Here is a 15096-nt window from a genome sequence, read left to right on the forward strand (position 1 = left end):
AGTAACGTCAAAAAATAAAAGTGTTTTAAAGTAATGAAAACATAATGCAGTGTTGCCCTGCACTGGTAAAACTGCTGTGTTTGCTTAAGAAACACTACTATTGTTTATATAAATAAGCTGCTGTGTAGCAATGGGGGCAGCCATTCAAAGGAGAAAAGGCTCAGGTTACACAGCAGATAGCAGATAAGCTCTGTCTGTCTAATGTTGTTATCTTTTATCCATTAGTTAACCTGTACCATATAGCAGTTTTTCAATTTCCGCTATTGCTCCCCAGCAGCTTGTTTATATAAACAATAGTAGTGTTTCTGAAGCAAACAGATCAGTGTTACCAGTGCAGGGTAAAGGTGGCCATAGACACACACATCCGATCGTACGAATCGAGGATTCGTACGATTTTCGGATCGTGTGTGGTGTGTGCCGACATCTTTCGCCCGGCGGAGATCGGTCAGGTTTGATTTTGACCCGACCGATCCCGCCGGAGCTCATGGCACATCGTAATCTGATCGTTCGGCCATACGGCCGAACAATCAAATTACCCCCGATATAGCCATGCCTGTTAATGGCATATCGGGGAAAGATCCGCTTGTTTGGCAACATCGCCAAACGAGCGGATCTTTGCATCTATGGCCACCTTAACACTACATGATATTTTCATTACTTTAAAACACTTTTTTTGGTGTTACTGTTCCTTTAATTGTTTTTAAGGTGTAACCATTAGCAGAGGGCCTTAAAGAGGTTGTTCACCTTTTAGTTAACTTTTAGTATGTTATAGATGCCTGAGCATCTTTTCAATTGATCTTTATTTAGTTTTGATAGTTTTTTTAAGTATTTGCCTACTTCTGACTCTTTCCAGCTTTCACTGACCCCATCTAAAAACAAATGCCCTGTATGGTTACAAATTTATAGTTATTGCTACTTTTTATTACTCATCTTTCTGTTAAGGCCCTCTCCCATTTACGTTCCAGCATCTCATTCAAATCAATACATGGTTGGTTGGGTAATATGGACCCTAGAAACCAGATAGCTGAAATTGCAAACTGGAGAGATGCTGAATAAAAAGCTAAATAACAAAAAATAAATAAAACATTAAAGGTAGCAGTCTTGATGTGTGCTCTGCGCAAAGGTCCTTCAGGATTGAATAATCAGCAGCACCTGGTTGTTGTGGATCCACTCGTCCACCAGGTAGGTACAAATATTTAATAGGATCGGTGCGCTAGTAATTGGTATGTAAATCCCCAGATACCTAGATGTAAAAGATATTTTATAGTGAAGTACGTTCCCTTCAGGAATAGATACAAAATAGAGTAGATCCGGTAATTTTGTATCTATTCCTGAAGGGAACGTACTTCACTATACAATATCTTTTACATCTAGGTATCTGGGGATTTACATACCAATTACTAGCGCACCGATCCTATTAAATATTTATAATAAAACATTAAAACCGATTGCAAAATGTCTCAAAATATCACTCTTTGCATCATACTGAAAGCTTAAATGTGAACAACCCCTTAAACAAGAAAGTAGACCCAGCAATTGCTAGGGTCCTAATTGTGTAGAAGGCCAAATATCAATGACTGATCCCCATGTATTTTCCTTACCATCATGGCTTCTAATATATTTATCTTTTAAAATAGGGGGTGCAATATGTGTTATTGCACACAAATATCAGGGAATCAGAAGGCACAAGTGACATCAATCAGCGTGGATTACTTGGTTTGTGTTAATTCCATTGGCACAACAGGGTTCGCACAATGTACATAAGTTTGTGTGGGCCCACAGACAGCCATTGGTATCTCATGAGGTGGGAAATGTAACAGGGAAGCCTATTCCTTCCTTTCAGCCCCTCCTGCTATTCCCAGGAGATCCCTAGCACTTCCTGAGGTACAGAGACTTAACTTTGTTACTGTCAGTATAGTTAATGGGCAGTCATTAGCAGAAGATTGACTATAACTTCTGTATCCATAGAACCACTATGACTCCATTATATTCCCATTGCCATTACATTTCTTTAAGTCTTTTCTGTGTATCTGTTGGAACTGCTCCTGCTACAAAGCTCATGATTCGAACAACCTGCCCTGAAACACCCACTAAGCACTTACGTGTCATTGTCTTTTATGATAAATGCTATGTGTATGTCAAAACTGCTTTAGCAATAAGGCTGCATGATTCTTAAAGTGAGCACTGTAGCTGCTATGTGTATATTCAGCAGAAGTCTGTGTCTGTTATGTTACAATGTAGCTGTGACTGGTGACTTCAGGCTGGTGTTTTGGTGGTTCCATGTGGCTCACTGACTCACTATATCCTAATTTGTGGCTCTCTGCCCTTCTTTTGCTTTAAATTTAAAGGGACAGGACATGAGTTGAATGAATGGCAATTGTGCTGAACTTACTTTTTGCCTAATGTTTTAATTAAGAAATATCTATCGTTTAAAAGAAATTACCAGTCTATTGAGAAGCCCAGATGCAGGGTAATGGCACACCAAGTGTTTTCTTCTCCACTTGCGTATTTTGCCCAGAAAATTAACAAGCTTTTCCCCGCAAAATTAGGGGTTGCAATGCTTCTAATTGCTAAGGCAAAATGTGCAAGCCCTATTCATTGAACTCACGTTGAACAAGAAGGTATATTACCCCTTTAAAAGGGTGTGTTTCAAAAGCCTATGGTATAAGAGGCCTGCTAACAAGTTAGTCAAGGGCAATATTTGAACATCTTTGGTCATGGGAAAAACACGTTTTTTTCAAAACACATCAGTTAATAGTGCTGCTCCAGAAGACTTCTGAACTGAAATATGTTTTTCAAAAAAGCAAAAAGATTTTTTTTTTATATATATATTTTTTTAATATTTTATATTTTTTATATTTAATTTTGAAATCTGACATGAGGCTAGACATATTTTTAGTATCCCAGGTGCCCCCAGTCATTTGATTATGCTCTGATCAACTTCAGTCACGCATTATTGCTGAACTGCAAGATGGAGTGATATCACCTCCCTCCTTCCCTGCAGGCCATCAGCAAAACAATAGGAAGATAACTAGATTACTCCCTTGCACTAGATAACAGCTCCCTGGTAGATATAAGAACAGCACTCAATAGTAAAAATCCAAGTCCCACTGCGTCTCCTTTTTTCCCAGTTACATTGAGTAGGAGACACAATAGCCTGCCAGAAAGCAGTTCCATAGTGCAGCACTGGCTCTCTCTTCTCTTCTCTTCCATGACCAGGCAAAATAACCTGAGATGGCTGCCTACACACCTATATTACAACTGAAACAAAGCTAATAACTAACTGGTTGCTATGGGTTACTGCCTAGGTGCACATCTCTTATCCTGAAACCCGATATCCAGAAAGCTCTTATTTACAGGAAGGCTATGTCCTATGAAGTCCATTTTTAGCAAATAATTTCTAAATTTATTTTTAATGACTTCCCTTTTCCTCTGTAATACACAGTCTTACTTTACAGTAACTACGCTGCCTAAATCCACATTGGTAACAAAACCAATGTCTTTCTTTAGTAAACTTAAGTTTTGGTGATCCGGATGACAGAAAACCCCCAGTTCCCAAGTGTTCTGGATTATATATTACATACCTGGACTATAATAACTTTAGGAAAACACATATTCCAGGAATATGTCATGACTTGGCAAAATCACACAAATTTGTGAAAGATTTGAATCTGGGTAAACCAAAGTTGAATAGCGGTGCTGGACAACTAGTTAGACAAATAAATATCAACCATGAACACAGGCCGATTGCTACAAATATGGAGCCCTAAATTGGCAGCCTCATCAGCCTTCCCAAAATTCCATCAGGTCCCAGTCTGCTGTTGCCTATTATCACTGGGTATAGGGTGGCAGCATCCAATCCAAAATTGCCTGTTGAAAGATCTGCTGATCACCTACCTACTATGGAATGAAGAGTGATTTTAAGGCCCAAAATCTATCACTTCACAGAGGAACAAGAAAGGGAGGTGTTTCATTACACTGTGAGCCTTAAAGGAGAAGGAAAGGCTAAAATTAAGTAAGTTTTATCAGAAAGGTCTATATAATTACACCAGTAAACCCTCAAAATAATGCTGATCTGAGTCCTCTGTCAAAAGAAACACAGCATTTCTTTCCTTCTTTAGTGTACACACGGGCTTCTGTATCAGACTTCCTGTTTTCATCTTAAACCTCCAGGGCACGGCCTTGAGCATGCTCAGTTTGCTCCTCTCCCCCTCCCTGCTGTAATCTGAGCCCAGAGCTATGAGTGAGCAGGGAAACTCAGGCAGGAAGTGATGTCACACCAAGAAAATATGGCAGCTGCTATCCTAAACAAACCGAGAGAGCTTCTAGAGCTGTTTACTCCGGTATGGTAAAACATTCCACCAAATAAATAGTGTTATAGCTTGCACTATTGTGGCTAATCTATTGGCAATAAACTGCTTTGCTAGCTTTCCTTCTCCTTTAAAGATGGGGAGAGTGGGAGCTTGGGGACAAATATGTTCAACAGTGCCTAGTATTATATATATATTTATATATCCTTTTATCCAGAATGCCTGGGACCTGGGGTATTCCGGATCTTTCTGTAATTTGGATCTCCATACCTTAAGTCTATAAATAATTTAAACCTTAAATAACCCAATAGGCTGGTTTTGCTTCCAATAAGGATTGATTACATCTTAGTTTTGATCATTATTATTACAAAGAAAGAGGAAATCATTTACAAACATTTGGATTATTTGATTATAATGGAGTCTAAGGGAAACAGCCTCTCCATAATGCAGAGCTTTCTGGATAATGGGGTTCTGGATAACGGATCCCATACCTGTATTTTTTTTAATGTTTATGTACCTTTTGTACATAAGCCCAACTTCAACAGCTAAAAAATATTTTCCCTTTAACTACACTCACAAATGCACTAAATATAATCACAACACAGGCCATGCCTCCCAGTACTACAACTTCAGCACCAGGGTTTCGCCTGTCCACAACTGTGTGCTTTGTGTTTCTCTCATTTCTGCTCCACAACCAGAGATCATCCTGGCCTGTCCAAAAACATCATTTTTCCCTGTGTGCCACAAATCTGGCCCCTTAAAGGGATCCTCATTTTCTGTCATGGCTTTATACTGAGCAACACAATGACAACACAACTTTCCAATACTCATTAATTAAACAAGTTCAATGGTTGCAAAGTTATTTGTAAATGTAATTGTGTTTGAAAGCAGCATCTGGCTGTTTACACTCTCTGCAATTCAGGGCAAAGTTCGACCTGAAAATTCCTGTTTTCGAGTTTTTCAGGCCGATGTTTACTTCGTGTAGCCGCTGTGTTAGTTAGTGGAGCTACACTGAGCTGCGGATGAGAGCAGATCTGCTTCTCTCTGCCTGCCTATAAAACACAGGCGGAGAAAAGGGGACTGTATTCCACATGCGACTGTGCCCTAAGCACTGAAACAATGTAGCAGAAGCCAATAAATTATCAGACTTGAATGAGGGCTTCTGCTACACGGGTTTAAAAATCAGAACCGAGAACAGAGAAGGCTACACAAACCCTGCTTTCAAAAGAAATTACATTTAAAAATTAGCTTTAAAACAACAGAAAATCTTCCTACCTGTATCCACTAGATTTTGCTATTTCTGAGTGCAGGTTCTGTTTAATTCATACTATGACTGGTGATTACCAGGTGTGGGAGGTTCTCTGGTGCTTGGTCTGCTCTCTGCTCTGAATCTCCATCCAGCTGCTGGCCCTGTGTCCTGCCCAGGGCACGAATATTGCTTATAGCAGAAATACCCCAATATTCCTCTATGCTGTGAAATCAACTGGGAGGCACAGCAATGAATCACAAGCCAACAGGTAGGTTAATGACATCACTCAGCAAGAGATGCTGCAGCGGGAACCTTAGAGAACTATTATTGACAGGAGACCCTCCCCCATTGCAATATGAGCAAAACACTGAAAGCCCAGGGAGACCTGAAAAAGCAAATTCTGCTTAATTGCATTATGATCATCCCATCAATATTTCAGCCTGTGACATAGCATTTCAGCATAGGCTCCCTTGCAGCATCATTACCACTCAGAGGAGGTTTGTTACAGGGAAATACCCAGGGTCAACCAAGGACAATGAGAGAGCAATAACCCATAGCCATTAGGGCTGTGCCTTCCTATAATTATATAGGCTAAACTGTGCCTTACAGATACTGTTCAACTACAACTCACAACAGCCCAACTGTAGTTCAGCAACAGCTGAAGCTGAGTGTTATTGTCATTTTTCCATTCTGGTTTCAAAACTGTTCTCTAATTGCTAGGGTGGTTGACATCTAGCAACCAGGTATCCGTGAGAGCTGCTAAAGCAAAAACAATAAATGTAAATCATTTAAAAACCACAAAAATGAAAACCAATTGCAGATTGTCTTAGAATTCTGCTCTCTACGCTATACTAAAACGTATGTAAAATGTAATGTGAATCTCCGGTTCTCCACGAGAGGACTGCAGTAGTCAAAACCCTACATGTGCCACAGTCCTCACAGGGATACTTGTCTTGGTACAAAAGTTCACAATCAAATGACCTATTTTAAAGCGAACAAACAAGGTATCGGACAGAAGAGCAGATATTTAATGCTTTCCGACAATTCAGACTCTGGTTTCTTGGATAATTAAAGGATCAGATGTTTACTGGCTCAAATCTGGTGCATCTAATGGTGTGAATGATATGGAGCCAAGAGCTGCTCTTCTGTATATAGCTTTATCAACATGGAAGCCCTAATGGCAGACTGGCAAAGCACAGAAATGGGCACCAGGCTAAATTCCAATGCTAATTTCCAATCTGGTACTGGGCTGTTGCTGGCACATTGATATACACGTCTTACTCCTATGCATCAACAGAATTAGGGTATGACAGAGATGGGATGAAAATGGCCAGGGGCGTAACTACAGAGGAAGCAGACCATGCAGCTGCAGGGAAGGTATAGGGGCCCCATGAGGACATATATATATATATATATATATATATATATATATATATATATATATATATATATATATATATATATATATATATATATATATATATATATATATATATATATATATATATATATATATATATATATATATATATCTATCGGATCCAATATCTGTGTGTGAATATAATATATATATATATATATATATATAAAATAACCCAATCTCTAGACATTCTGGGGGCCTGAAAAGTAATTTGCTGTGGGGCCCAGTAATATCTAGTTCCGTCAGTGCAAAGGGCCTTGGGACCCCAGCTTCAAGGGGCGGGGGGTAATTTTGATTAAAGCAGTGGTTCCCAACCTTTTTCGGCCCAGGGACTGGTGCAAAGGAAACCGTTTTTGCAAGGAACGGGGGGGGGGTCAGGATGGGTCTGAAGGGGTCAGGAGGGTTTGGAGGGGTCGGGAGGGGGTATTGTGGAGGGATCAGGGGGGCCAGTAGCAGCTGTGCATCCAATTTGGGCGTAGCAGTGTCTAATTCATTAATTGCGGGCTAGTCTTGGCGTCCCCGTGGTTGGGGACCCCTGGATTAAAGGATGCATTATGTTTATAAATTCTTAAGTAGTGTCTTTTTTTTTTTTTTTAAAGGTGTCTTAAGCAGTATCTCTAATATACAACCTGAAACTACTGGGAGGGCGCTGACACCAAGCTGTAGTCAAACAACAGGGTCAAAGCATGCTAATCCCAGAATCACATATAAATGAATAACATGAGTAACTCCATCACTCCGCAGGGGCTGGCACAACCGAGCTGATTGGTGGGCTCAATCACAGGTCTGCGGCTGGAGGGAGAATAGGGGTAGTGACATTGATAAATGCCCCAATAAAAGTTCCCATAAATAGCCTTGGCAACTTTTCCTTCTCTAACACCACAAACAGCACCATTTTGGAAAATTGTACCAAAAATAACCCGCCTACAACTGTCTGTTTCCATATCCCTTGTTTTTTAATGTAAGAATGAAAGTGGAAATCGTATCTGCAGCCCCTGCGACAGGAAACCCAACGCCCAATCAGAAACGCCCAGTGATCGCAGCCACTTACCACAGGTCCGTAGCAGGTGATCCCCACACATTAAAGTCAGCTGCTCTCCCTCGCATTGAAGATAATACCCAGATCAAGCATCAGGGCGAAAGGTGCAACAGATCAGAATGGCCGGCTATGTGAGTGCAATACATACAGTACAAGTAGCAGAGCTGCAGGGAGCAGATGAATGGGCGGCCTGGGCGTTGCTCTCTATGCAGCTGCTGCATTCTCCGCTCAGAAACAATGTGGGCTGCCCACGCCCAGAGTGCTTCTAAAAACCACGCCCCTGAATGCCGTCAATCAAGCGCGCCTTTAAGTTGTGATTGGCCGAGGAGGCGGGACTTAGGCAGGAAGGGCAGCCTTTGGGTTTGTTATTAGCTAGCTTTGAGGAATGGGACCCGCAGGGAAAACTAATTAATTCATTTAGTCCATTTACAACTTATTTGCGTGATGTTCAAACGGGTCAATAAATTGAGATTGAGGTGTTGGTTCAATGTGGGTGCTGGGCAAGCAAACTGTGCATTCTGGGAGGGTCTGCTGTAAGATGCCATAGACTGTCACTATTTGCTGGGCATGGGTTGGGGTATCTTTGAAATGCAGGGGTGCTGCTGCTGCCATGAGGCAAACTGAGAAACAAACACCTCAGTCGGTAGTGCCAGACAAGTTACCAGTACGGAACGCATTTTAGGACATCCTGCAGCGAAATACCTGTCCTGCATGCGATGTCATATGCCTTCGGAATGGCGCTTCGCAGTGCCGTAACTAGAGGAGGCGGGCCCTGGTGCGTGACGCGCAGCAGGGCCCCGCCCCCCTCCGTACACGACGGCTTTCACTGGTGAGCGGGCCCTGGTCCGCTCGCACCCCCTACTCCCCCGGTAGTTCCGCCACTGGCGCTTTGGTTGCTTTTACCGTCACCCATCGTCCAAATCTGCAGTCACACCTCCTTCCTCTACCCTCCCTTCTCAGCCTTCTGCGCTCAGCCTTCCACCCTCCGTCCTCTTCCTTTTAGTCCTCTTCCTTCCGCCCTCTTCCCTCCACGCTCGCTGCGCACCACTCCCCCCTCAGATCTCTCTTTTCAGCCGACAGTCTTATCAATAAGTTTCTAAATTCGTGAGCGAGGGCGGAAGGAAGAGGATTGAAGGAAGAGGACTGAGGGCGGAAGGCAGATGACTGGAGGAGGAGGATGGAGGGCTGAGAGCAGAGTTCCTATGACTGATGGCTGAGAAGTGAGGGTAGAGGTCGGATGTGTGATTGCAGATTTGGACGATGGGTAATGGCAAAAGCAACCGATGCTCCATTCCAAAGGCATAGGACAACGCATGCAGGATATGTATTTCGCTGCAGGATGTCCTAAAATGCGTTCCGTATACCAGGGACAGAAGCTGCTCCTAGGGGACATTTCATATAATATTCAGATTCAGATATAGTCGTCGCCCATCCCCCCCAAACATTTACTGTAAAAAAGCGTTTAGGAAGCAATTTACCTCCTAAAACTGTCACTATATCAGAGCTGCAGAGAGATCCTTACTGCTCAGAGTCTAAGCTGAAATGAGGTGTGGGGGTGTCTGTTCATTCTCTCACAGGAAATGGTCACAACACTCTCAACCCTCTGTTACCGGCTTTGCTTCCTCTCCCTTACCAGCTTTCTCCCTCCCTCCCTCCCTCCCTCACCAGCTCTCTCACTCCCCAGCTCGATGTGCCTTACGGCACAGATAACTGAAACGCTTGACAGGTCTTGATTTTTGTTGCCTGCCTGCTTCAAAAGGCTCTCCCCCTTGCGCATGCACGCACACACACACACGAGAAAAGGCAATAAAAATCAAGACCTATAAAGCATTTCTGCTATATACTTATCTGTGCTGTAAGGGTAAGGTCACATGGGGAGATTTAGTTGCCTGGCGACTAGTCGCCTCTTCTTCTGGGCGACAATCTCCCCGAACTGCTTTCCCCTGCCTTCCCGTCGGCTATAATGAAAAATCGATGCGCTTCGTTTTCCGAAGTTGCCTCACGAGGAAACTTCGGGCGGCTTCGGAAAACGAAACGCCGCGAGTGCCACCCCGCTGGCGATTTTTCATTATAGCCAGCGGGAAGGCAGGGGAAAGCAGTTAGGGGAGATTGTCGCCCAGAAGAAGAGGCGATTAATCACCGGGCGACTAAATCTCCCCGTGTGACCTTACCCTAAGGAGGAGGGGGAGCCGTAGAATAAGCAAGCTGGGGAGTGAGAGAGCCGGTGAGGGAGGGGGAGTGAGAGCCAGGGAGGGAGAAAGCTGGTAAGGGAGATAGAGCGAGAGCCAGTAACAGAGGGGAGGGAGAGCTGGTAAGAGAAGGGACAACGCTGGTCCGGAATCAGCGGACAATTGGATTAGTTTTTTGTTTTTTTTCAAGGGAGGGGTGTACATGTAAAGCAGGATGGGGAGAAGTTCAGCACTGAGAAGGACCCTAACGTGATGAGGCATCAAGATGACATCAGCAAATTGATCCACCCATGCCTGCACGCCCTGTCCTTCTCAGTGGCTGTGGTAGGGTTTCCACCTTTGCCAAAAACCCAAACAGGGGGCGGGGCAGATAGCATTGGGGCTGGTGCAGTGATGTTGCAGTGGGCATGATGACATCAGAGGAAGGCACAATGATGTCAGTGGTGTTATGATGCTGGGGTGGGGTTAGTGCCTCAGATGCAAATGGCTCGATTTCTGTTCAGTTTTCTGAATGTTTTGGGATCTAATATACAGAAATCTGTTATCAAGAAAGCTCTGGAATACAGAAATGCTAATTTACAGAAACAATTGCTTATTTTTGATTGATTGGACATTGGTCTTTTTACAACCCAGCTTAACTATGTAACTATGATTTGCTTTTTTTTCTGTAATAAGAAATTAACTGTACTTGATAAGAACAACTAAGCCATGTTAAGTTGAGTATCTTAGGTTTATTTAAATGAAACAGGGTTTGCTGCTTTATGCAATTGTTCGTGGGTATAGTTTTGCTAAACTGCTCATATATTTTTTGCTGTGTGGAATGAAATACCGGGAGGAAACCCAAGTAGATACCAGGAGAACATATAAAATGCCTTGCAGACATGTCTGCATTAAACGCAGAACCTCATTGCTGTAAATGTCTTCTTATTTCCCATGTATTAATAAAGGAAATAAAAATTTCAGCTTCATGATTTTTAATCAAAATAATCACATAAATTATCGGTCATTTGGCTGTTCTTACCAAAAACTTAAGGTGTAGTTTGCAGGCTATACTGTGCAAAAGGGATGAAGCCTAGAAGACACAAAATTCCCCCTTTTCATCTGCAAATGAAAAGTGAAACCATTAAAACAGAGACATTTAATTCTTTGCAAGAGCATTTCTTAAATCTAACTGTCAGCACTGCTTCCCTGTTTGGCAAATGACCAAAGACCGTCATTGTAAATGTTTTGGTTTCTATTGATTTAACGTAAGGTTCAGCTATAAACTAATGGCAGGGGGTGCAAATGTATAGGAAGTGACTTCAGAGGGGGTGGGCATTTTGACCTCCCCTGTGTACTACAGAAGTCAAAACAAATTGTCTATCATCATCAGCCTTAAACCAGTGGCACACACAGTGCTTTCTAAGCTAGGGTAGATATGTCAGTGGAGGAAAGGCCAAGAGGGGGCAAAAGGGAGCAGATGGGTTCATTTATAAACATTGGGCAGATTTGCATATGGGCAGTAAACCATAGCAACCAATCAATGATTAGCTTTTTTTCACTTAACTGCAGGTTAACCCTTGAAAGCAATCACCTGACAGGTTGCCATGGGCTACTGCCCAAGTGCAAATTTGACCAGTGCTTGTGAATGATCCCCACATGTCATTGACCTTATGCATCTCACTAACTACTGCTTAAAGGAGAAGGAAAGCTACTCAAGCAGTTTATTACCAATAGATTAGCCACAATAGAGCAAGCTATAACAATATATTTATTCTGCAAAATGCTTTACCATACTTGAGTAAACAGCTCTTGAAGAGTTCTCTGTTTGTTTAGGATAACAGCTGCCATATTGGCTTGGTGTGACATCACTTCCTGCCTGAGTCTCTCCCTGCTCGCTCATAGCTCTGGGCTCAGATTACAGCAGGGAGGGGAAGAGGAGCAAAATGAGCATGCTCAAGGCCGTACCCTGGAGTTTTAAGCTGAAAACAGGAAGTCTGATACAGAAGCCCATGTGTACACAATAAAAGGAAAGAAATGCTGTGTTTCTTCTGACAGAGGACTCTGAGCAGCATTACTTTGAGGGTTTACGGGTGTATTTATATAGACCTTTCTAATAAAGTTTACTTAATTTTAGCCTTTCCTTCTCCTTTAAAAGTCTAAGTAGATAAGAAAGTCAGATTGGACATTTAAAAGTCTGAGTAGATAAGAAAGTCAGATTGGACATTTGCCAAATATAAGGGCAACCACCACTTTTGCCATACCCTATAACTAGCCATAACAAAGGAGTCCTTACTTGGGTCGATAAAAACTGCTGATTGGGTCCTCGCCCTTGCATTTGCCATTGTTGTGATCCAATCGTTTGGCCTGAGGACCCAATGATTAGATCAACCTGACATAACCTACATCAAGGCGGCCATACTTCTGCTCGCCAGAAGAGTGGATCTTTAAATATATGTCCAGAATTATACATGCAGAACATCTGATGCATTTGGCAGAATGCTTAATTGTTTTTTTGCCAGCAATAAAAAGTAACATTGCTTTGCTCAGTAAGTTAAATCCTAAAGCTGTCACTGACCATTTATCCAAAATGCTAGAAATATTGCAATCTGTTTTCTCCTTAGGTTAGCAATTTATTTGGAATAAATTTATGGGTGTAACCATTAGCAGAGGACCTTAAAGGGGTGGTTTACCTTTAAGTTAACTTTTAATATGTTATAGAATGGCCAATTCTGAGCATGTTTTCAATTGATCTTTATTTATTTTGTATTTTTTTTTTATTTTTATTATTTTAGTGTTTAATTATTTGCCTTTTTCTGACTCTTTCCAGCTTTCAAATGGGGGTCACTGATACCATCTAAAAATTAAAGCCGTGTAAAGCTACACATTTAAAGTTATTGCTACCTTTTATTTCTCATCTTTCTCTTAAGGCCCTCTCCTATTCACTTTCCGGCATCTTATTCAAATCATGCATGGTTGGTCGTGTAATTTGGACCCTAGCAACCAGATTGCTGAAATTTAAAACTGAAGAGCTGTGGAATACGTCATACTGAAATTTTTTTTAAAGGTGAACAATCCCTTTAACAATAAGAATTGCTAGGGTCCTAACTGTGTAGAAGGCCAAGCCATATCTTGACTGAACATAAACCTCAATAAATCTGATTGATCCCCATATATTTTCCTTACCATCATTTGTGACTTCTTATATATTTATCTTTTAAAATAGAGGGTGCAATATGTGTTATTATACACAAATATCAGGGAATCAGAAGGTACAAGTGACATCAATCAGCGTGGATTACTTGGTTTGTGTTAATTCCATTGGCACAACAGGGTACGCACAATGTACATAAGTTTGTGTGGGCCCACAGACAGCCATTGGTATCTCATGAGATGGGAAATGTAACAGGGAAAAGCCTATTCCTTCCTTTCAGCCCCTCCTGCTATTCCCAGGAGATCCCTAGCACTTCCTGAGGTACAGAGACTTAACTTTGTTACTGTCAGTATAGTTAATGGGCAGTCATTAGCAGAAGATTGACTATAACTTCTGTATCCATAGAACTGCTATGACTCCATTATATTCCCATTGCCATTACATTTCTTCAAGTCTTTTCTGTGTATCTGTTGGATCTGCTTCTGCTACAAAGCTCATGATTCGAACAACCTGCCCTGAAACACCCACTAAGCACTTACGTGTCATTGTCTTTTATGATAAATGCTATGTGTATGTCAAAACTGCTTTAGCAATAAGGCTGCATGTTTCTTAAAGTGAGCACTGCAGCGGATATGTGTATATTCAGCAGAAGTCTTTATCTGTTATGTTACAATGTAGCTGTGACTGGTGACTTCAGGCTGGTGTTTTGGTGGTTGCATATTGCTCACTATATCCTAATTTGCGGCTCTCTGCTTTTTTTTACTTTATATTCAAAGGGACGGTAAATTAGTTGAATGAATGTTGAAGTCTTTTCTTCTTCACTGGCGGATTTTGCCCAGAAAATTAACACAAGCTTTTTCCGGCAAAATCAGGGGTTGCAATGCTTCTGATGGCAAAATGTGCAAGCCCAATTATTGAACTCACGTTGAACAAGAAGGTATACTACCCCTTTAAAAGGGTGTGTTTCAAAAGCCCATGGTTCAAGAGGCCTGCTAACAAGCTAGTCAAGGGCAACAAACTGGGGCTAAAAGGAATACTGTCATGGGGAAAACATGTTTTTTTTACAAAACACATCAGTTAATAGGGACTTCTGAACTGAAATCTGTTTTTCAAAAGAGCAAAAAGATTTTTTTTATATTTCATTTTGAAATCTGACATGGGGCTAGACATATTTTCAGTATCCCAGGTGCCCCCAGTCATGTGACTTATGCTCTGATCAACCTCAGTCACGCTTTATTGCTGAACTGCAAGATGGAGTGATATCACCTCCCGCCCTGAAGGCCATCAGCATTAGGGCTGTGCCTTACTATAATTATATAGGCTAAACCAGGGGTCCCCAACCTTTTTCACCCGTGAGCAACATTCAGATGTAAAAAGTGTTGGGGAGCAACACAAGCATGAAAAATGTTCCTGGGTGCTGCCAAATAAGGGCTGTGATTGGCTATTGGTAGCCCCTATGTGGACTGGCAGCCTACATGAGGTTCTGGTTGGCTGTACATCTGGTTTTCATGCAACCAAAACTTGCTTCCAAGCCAGGAATTAAAAAATAAGCACCTGCTTTGAGGCCACTGAGAGCAACATCCAAGGGGTTGGGGAGCAACATGTTGCTCGCGAGCTACTGGTTGGGGATCACTGGGCTAAACTATGCGTTCCAGATACTGTTAAACTAAAACTCACATCAGCCCAGTTGCAGTTCAGCAACTGCTGAAGCTGAGTGTTATTGCTATTTTTCCATTCTGGTTTCAAAACTGTTCTC

The 15096-nt window shown here is 41.9% G+C and overlaps 1 protein-coding gene across 2 annotated transcripts in view; it reads right to left on the reverse strand.

Moving 5' to 3' along the window:
- The window catches only part of hras.L (Harvey rat sarcoma viral oncogene homolog L homeolog), a 35687-nt gene extending 27041 nt beyond the window's left edge, over window positions 1–8646 (reverse strand). For both annotated transcript variants that reach the window (XM_018256586.1, XM_018256585.1), the window contains exon 1: window positions 8031–8646. The gene's annotated coding sequence lies outside the window, so the exon portion shown is untranslated. The remainder of the gene's footprint in view (window positions 1–8030) is intronic.
- Window positions 8647–15096: the final 6450 nt, after the last annotated feature.

Source organism: Xenopus laevis, chromosome 4L (assembly GCF_017654675.1).
Source record: "Xenopus laevis strain J_2021 chromosome 4L, Xenopus_laevis_v10.1, whole genome shotgun sequence".
Classification (NCBI taxonomy): domain Eukaryota; kingdom Metazoa; phylum Chordata; class Amphibia; order Anura; family Pipidae; genus Xenopus; species Xenopus laevis.